Source organism: Mastomys coucha, unplaced genomic scaffold (assembly GCF_008632895.1).
Source record: "Mastomys coucha isolate ucsf_1 unplaced genomic scaffold, UCSF_Mcou_1 pScaffold19, whole genome shotgun sequence".
Lineage (NCBI taxonomy): Eukaryota > Metazoa > Chordata > Mammalia > Rodentia > Muridae > Mastomys > Mastomys coucha.
The window spans coordinates 3429366-3434763 of NW_022196901.1; positions in this window are offsets into that span (position 1 = coordinate 3429366).

Below are 5398 nucleotides of genomic sequence, written 5' to 3' on the forward strand. Positions count from 1 at the left end.
TGTGAGTTGTGGGACTGGCTGAAGAGCTTGTGCCCAAGGTCTGCTCAGAACACTAACCCAGACAGACCAGAAGGAACCAAAGTCACTGGGCTGGTGGAGTTCCTGTGTGCCTGGTCCCGCTGGTCCTAGTTACTTCCAGTGTTGAGACAGATGTTGGTTCCTGCTTACCTCTGATCCTGGGTCCAATGTGTCTACTCTTACAGAAATCTTAATTAGTATGTATTTACTTAAGGATTTACTCCATTTAATAATATATTTTCCTACAAATCTTTCTATGACAAGTCCTTGTATTTTCTTGTTTTCTTTTTATATGAACATAGAGGTCAATAAATCATTTAAAAAGAAGCATTGGTGTGGCTGAACACTGTGAACTTGAGATTGGAGATAGTATTAGGCAACAGTTGAAAATATACTCTTGTATTTTTCCTCTAGAAATATTTTCTACACCAGACCTTTTAATTTTATTATTTTAAAAACTCCTTATATCCCAAAGATTTTGAGTAGTAATTTTCCTTCTTATTTATCTCAGTTATGTTCCATTTTAGAAAAAGCAGGAAGAAAACAGGAAATAACTTCACATTTCATGTAGAAATCTGCTTCTATGTCAAACATAAAATTTCTGTGTGAATTTTCTTTGTCTTCTTCTGTGAGTATACTTCATAGTGTTTTTAGGTTGAGTCTTTTCTCACTTGATTCAAGCATGCTAATAGTGATTTGTTCAATAATTTAAATAATGACTGATTTAAACCTTCAGATAACTTACATCTCTGTCACCTTGTGTAGAAATTTCTGTCACTTCAGACTCTATATTGATTAACATTTAAAATTATTTTTTATATCTTCTTTGTTCTTGATAAAATGAGTGATTTTAAAATTTGAAACCTGGATATAATACTCATGAGAATCTTGATCTTCTTTAATGCCTGCTTTTAATAGCTAGATATTTCTACCTGTCCTTGCAAGAGGAAAGGAGTATAATGTTATTACTGTCAGTGAAAACAGGATTTTTTTTCCCATTTGAATTTTATCTAGACCCAAAGATATCTAGTCTCCACTGTTTCTGGGTGGGATGAGAGTTTTGTTTTTCTATCTGTCCTTTACCTGCATCATGAAGATGGGAATAGATTATTACTATTTGGGTACATTGAGAGTCATATTTTTCTATTTAGTTCTAACAGACCATAACATTGTACAAATTCTTAATATACATTAGCTGTTGATATAGAAAGTATGATTTATAGATGGAACTATTTTGTTGACAAAAAAAAAAAAAACATACTTGCTATTTAAGATTGGCTTACTATTGCCGAGATGAAACACCATGACCAAAAGCAACTTCAAAGGGAGGTTAATTTGACTAACATACCCTAGAATCAGAGTCTTTTGAGAGAAGTCGGTGAAGAGATTCAAGAAGTAAATGAACCTCAAGTCAGGAGTTGTTAGAGAGGTCAGGGAAGAGTGCTGCTTACCGGCTTACTCTTCATGTCTTGCTTAGCCTGCTGTCTTATGGAACCCAGGGCCACTAGCCCAGAGATGATACCACCCACAATGTGTGGGGCCCTCTCATATCAATCACCAATTAAGAAAATGCTCTCAGGCAGTGGTGTCTTCAGGAGAGCAGACAACCTGGCAGTCTGCTTCAGCAGAAGGCACTGGCCACAAGGAGAGTGGAATTCAGGGGCACAGACAGGGTTTGGGGGGTGATGGGTCCTGAGTCCACTGGAATCTTCAGGATACCAAAGAACTTCTACAATTGATAAACAATTTCAGTAAAGTGGCTGGATATAAAATGAACTCAAATAAATCAGTAACCTTCTTTTATACAAATGATAAATGGGCTAAGAATGAAATTTATGGAAATAACACCCTTTACAATAACCACAAAAAATATAAAATATCTTGGGGTAACTCTAACCAAACAAGTGAAAGATCTATATGACAACAATGTCAAGTCTCTCAAGAAACAAATTGAAGAAGATCACAGAAAATGGAGAGATCTCCCATACACATGGTTTGGGAGAATTAATATAGTAAAAATGGTCATCCTACCAAAAGCAAGCTACAGATTTAACACAATCCCCATAAAAATCCCAATGTAATTATTTAAAGACATGGAAAGAGGAATTCTCAAATTTATTTTGAAAAGAAAAAAAAGCAAAAACAATTCTTAATAAAAGAACTTCTGGGGAAATCACTGTCTCTGATTTGAGCTATAGTACAGAGCAATAGTGATAAAAACTGCATGGTATTAGTACAGAGACAGACATGTTGATCAATGGAATAGAATTGAAGACCCAGAAATAAAACTACATACTTATGGACACTTGATCTTTGACAAAGAAGTCAAAAGTATACAATGGAAAAAATACAGCATTTTCAATAAATGACTAACTGACATCATGTATGTAGAAAAGTGAAAATATATCCATATTTGTCACCTTGCACAAAATTCAAGTCCAACTGGATCAAGGGCCTCAGCATAAAACCAGATACACTGAATCTATTAGGAGAGAGAGCGGGAAAGAGTCTTGAACTCATTGACACAGGGGGAAATTTCTTAAACAGAACTCCAATGGCTCTTGCTCTAAGACCAAGAATTGATAAATGGGACCTCATGAAACTGGAAGGGTTCTGTAAGGCAAAGATGACATAGTTAATAAAACAAATAGGTAAGCCTTAAATTGGGAAAATATCTTCACTAACCCCACATCTGATAGAGGGCTAATATTCAAAATATATAAAGAACTTAAGAAGCTAACTACCAAGAAACCAAACAACCCAAATAAAAAAATTTGGTATAGACTAAACAGAGAATTCCCAACATAGGGAATGTAAATGGCCAAGAAGCACTTAAAGAAATGTTAAAAGTCCTTAATCATCATGGAAATGCAAGTCAACATGACCCCGAGATACCATCTTGCATGAATCAAAATGGCTAAGATCAAAAGCTCAGGTGACAGCACATGTTGGCATGGATATGAAGAAAAAGGAACATTCCTCCATTGCTGGCAGAATTGCAAACTGGTACAACCCCTCTGGAAATCAACCTCAGAAAACTGGACGTAGTACTACCTGAAAATCCAGCAAAACCACGCTTGGGCATATACCCAAGAGATGTCCCAACATGTCACAGTGGCATGTGTTCTACTATGTTCATAGCTTCCTTATTTATGGTACCTAGAAGCTGGAAACAACCCAGATATCCAATGGAAACAATGGAAGAATGGGTGCAGAAAATATGGTTCATTTACACATGGGATACTACTCACTTATTAAGAACAAGGACATCATGAGTTTCACAGGCAAATAGATGGAAGTAAAAAATATCCTGAGTGAGGTAATTCAGTCCCCAAAGGACATACATGGTATGTACTAATAAGTGAATATTAGCCAAAAAAGTACAGAATTCCCAGGATATAATCCACAGATATCAGGAAGGTTAACAAGCTGAAGGCCTAAGTGAGGATGTCTCAATCCTACTTGGGAGGGAGAAGAAATCAATCACAGAATTGGGAGGGGGGCAGCAGAGTGAGGGAGGAACTTGGGTAGGAGAGGGGACAGAGAGGGGAAAAGAGGAACATCAGATAGTGGGGGGAAACAAGAGTGAAGCCCTGAAGGCCAGCAGAAAGAATGGAAATAGGTAACCTCTGGAAGTAGAGTGGGGTCTCTAGGATATACCAGAGACCTGGGAGGTGAGAGATGTTCAGGACTCAAAGGGAGTGACCTTAGATGAAATGCCCTACAGTTGAGAAAGGGAACTTGTAGAGTCCATCTCCAGTAGACAGGGCATCAAGTGGAGGGATGGGGTTGCTATCTCACAGTCAAATACTCTTACCCAGAACTGTTCCTGTCTGAAACAACTGCAGGGTCAAAAATGGAGAAAAGCCTGAGGAAAAGGAGGTCCAGTGACAGGTCCAAATTGGAATCCAACCTAAGGGAAGGCCCCAAGGTCTGACATTATTACAGATAGTATGGTGTTCTTACATACAGGAACCTATCATGACTACCCTCTGAAAGGCCCAACAAGCAGCTGAAACAGTCAGATGCAAATATTTACACCCAACCAATGCACAGAAGCTTGTGACCCCTGTGGTCGAATTAGGGAAAATCTGGAAGAATCTGAGGAGGAGGGTGACCCTATAGGAAGACCTGACTTCTTCAACTAAGCTGAATTCCTGACTGCTCTGACACTGAGTGACCAACCATACAGCATATAACAGCCGATATGAGGCCTCCAACACATAAACAGCAGAGGACTGCTGGATCTTGACTCAGTAAGAGAAGATGCACCTAACCCTCAAGAAACTTGAGGCCCCAAGAACTGGGGAGGTCTGGTGGGGTGGGACTGGAGGGTGGGTACAGGGAGAGAATGTATGGAATGTGGAACAGTCAGAGGGTGGACTGGGAGGGGGATAAAGACTGGACAATAAAAAGATTAAAGACAAAAGATTAAAGAAAAAAAAAAGAAAGAAAGAAAGAAAGAAAGAAAGAAAGAAGAAAGAAAGAAAGAGAAGAAAAGAAAATGCCCTACAGACTTGCCTACAGCCTGATCTTATGGAGGCCTTTTCTCAATGGAATTTCTTGACTTTAAGATGACTCTAGCTTGTGTTGAGTTGACATAAAATAAACAAAAATTGGCTTCCATATTAGTAGAAGAGAGGGTGTGACAGATTAGGTAGAGCCTCTATAGAAATCCTTCAGGAAAATAAGGAGTCAAGGTAGTGAACAAATAATATCTGCAGAAGATGAAAAGAATTTGAAAATTTAGTATATAAAACAAAGTGATCAAATAGTTCAAGTTTTCATTAAAGTGTAGTCTTTGAAAACATATGAAAAATTATAAACTAAAACTACCAATGGGCACTTGTTTCACGTGTAATCTCTGAGGTATACCAAGAGGGAGAAAACCTCTTATTTTCCAGGGATTTGAGAGTAGTGTCTCTGGGCTACAGAAAAACTGGTGTTAGACTGAAAGTATAAAGGAAATTTCAGAGAAAGAGCAGAGGTAACTGGGTTGTACTGGTAACGAATATGAGTTACAAAAGGGATGGTGTCCTGGGAAAAGGTAGTCAGATTGGTGATGGTGTTGATATGTAGGCAATTGGATGTGTATTATACTTTGTATATGAGTGACCACAGATTCTCTGAAAAGTTTAGTTTTGGTTAGTGATGAAAGAATAGAGATATAAAGTTTAAAATGGGAGGATAGAGCAGAAGATGTAGTGGGAATTAATGTAATTCACAGTAATATGAAATAAAACTATTTCATAAGACTACTGAGATCCTCAAAATAATATAGGGTATTGAAATTGCCCACAAGAACTTATGATGACACCTTGTATTACTTAGGGTTCTTTAGAGTAACAGAATTTACAGAAATATATATATATATATATAT